The 1,931-nt window shown below is 68.4% G+C and overlaps 1 pseudogene; it reads left to right on the top strand.

The window, feature by feature from the left end:
• Positions 1–221: 221 nt before the first annotated feature.
• On the top strand, positions 222–1,378 carry LOC112107582 (annotated as a pseudogene).
• Positions 1,379–1,931: the final 553 nt, after the last annotated feature.

Genomic DNA, 1,931 nt, shown 5'->3' with positions numbered 1-1,931 from the left:
GTGCTAAGGAGGCCAATTCAATCAAGGTGGAAGTGGCCCATTCTCAGAGTGTGTGAGTAACAACGGAGGGAAAATTCCCGGCCACTGGGGTACCACTGTCACGCACCAGGTGACCCCCGAGCTGCTCCTCCTGCCTACAAAGACAAGAGACCTGAGTGGTGTGAGATCCCCCCAGGGCAGAGAGAGGTAGGGGTGTGTGTAGAGGTAGGAGTGTGTGTGTGTGTGTGTGTATGTACACTAGAGAACAAGCCCTGCCAGACAGAGCTGCCCTTGTTCCAGGCTCATTGCACTGGCTGCGGGGGGAGTGAGGGGGGGTGCACACGCACCCAGCTGTGTTAAAACCCATGTCACTGGATTACACGGCCCCTCCCACTGGCCAGACTCCAGAGTGGTTTTTAGAAGGTTTCAGACTTTTCTCCCTGGGAGGGGAGCGGGGCCCAGTGCTCAGAGCCAGGACTTCTGGGTTCTGCTGCTGACTCCGTCCTTGGACAAACCCCTCCTCCCCCCTGCCTCAGTTTCCCCAGTTGTGGAATAGGAACAGCAGTGACCCGTTTCCCGGCGGAGGAGGGGGGGGATGGGAGGCTTGGGCCCTTGTCTGTGAAGAGCTGTGAGATCCCCTAGGACAGGAGCCGGAGAGCACCCAAGGGTGAGCGGGGAGGGAGCACGGGGGGGTCCGGTGCATGTGCCCCCCAGGCTCCTGCCTGGCCTTGGAATCAGCCTCCCCCCCCCGAGGGCGGGCGGGGCCCCGAGTCCCAGTCCCGCCCCGCCGGGAGGGGCTTGTCCCAGGCTAAGGAGCCGCGCCGGGGTGCAGGCAGGGGTCGCTGCGCGGCCGCTCGGGGACCGGCCCGGCTGATCTCGGCTCGGGGCTCGGCGCGGGGAGCCGGCAGCAGCAGCGGGAAGCTCCGCTCCGCTCCTTCCAGGCGCGACACGTAGCCGGGAGGCGAGCAGCGGCCGAGGGGCTCCAGGTCCCCCCGTCCCCTGCGGGCGCACCGAGGGCTCTGCCCGGGGGCCCCGGGTCCCTCCCCGCGGTGCGCCCAGGGCGCACGGGGCTCCCGCCGTGCCATGCCCCGCTGCGTCCTGCTGGCGCTCTGCCTGCTCGGCTACCTGGGCTACCTGCTCCTGGGCGCGCTGCTCGTCTCCTCCATCGAGCGCCCCTACGAGAGCCGGCTGCGGGCCGAGCTGCGCGGGCTCAAGGCCGCCTTCCTGGGGGCCAGCCCCTGCCTGAACGAGAGCGCGCTGGAGCGCTTCCTGGAGCGGGTGCTGAGCGCCAACCGCTACGGGGTGTCGGTGCTGCGGAACGGCTCGGCCGGCGCCTCCAACTGGGACTTCGCCTCCGCCTTCTTCTTCTCCAGCACCCTGATCACCACCGTGGGTAAGCGCCCCCCAGCGCCCCAGCCCGAGCGCCCCCCAGCGCCCCCTCCCCAGCCCGAGCGCCCCCCGCCCCTGCGCGCCCCCTCCCCAGCTGCCCCCAAATACCGCATGAGTCTCTCGGTACCGCCCCCAGGCCCCCTGCGCTCCCCCCAGGAATTAGGTGTCCCCAACAGCTTCCAGCCCATTGCGCCCATCCCCAAGGGGGTGCCAGCGCCGTATCCCTAGAGCCCCCCCGCGATCCCCCCCTCCGCGCGCACACACCCTGTTCCTAAGCGCATTACAGCACCCAGGGCGAATCCCGTGCTTGGTTGGAAGTTAACAAATCCAGCAACGCCGGGGGCGTGGGGGGGGGGGGGGGGGCACAAGTGTTTGAGCGTCTCGGCGATTCGCTCTCTGCTCGGGCAAGGGGGGGGGGGGCTGTTCCCGACGGATGCCGCCCGCCCCGCTCGGTCCGGGCCCTGCCCTGAGCCGGAGCCAGCTGGAGAAACTTTCAAAAAGTTTGTTAAGTGTGTGAGGGAAAGTGTCTGAGCGCCCCCTTCCCTCCCCCCTGCCAACACAGC

Source organism: Terrapene carolina, unplaced genomic scaffold, assembly GCF_002925995.2.
Source record: "Terrapene carolina triunguis isolate 2854851 unplaced genomic scaffold, T_m_triunguis-2.0 Scaffold51679, whole genome shotgun sequence".
NCBI classification, from domain to species: Eukaryota; Metazoa; Chordata; order Testudines; family Emydidae; genus Terrapene; species Terrapene triunguis.
Note: the sequence above shows the minus strand (reverse complement) of the source record. Positions and strands in the feature narration are given on the sequence as shown.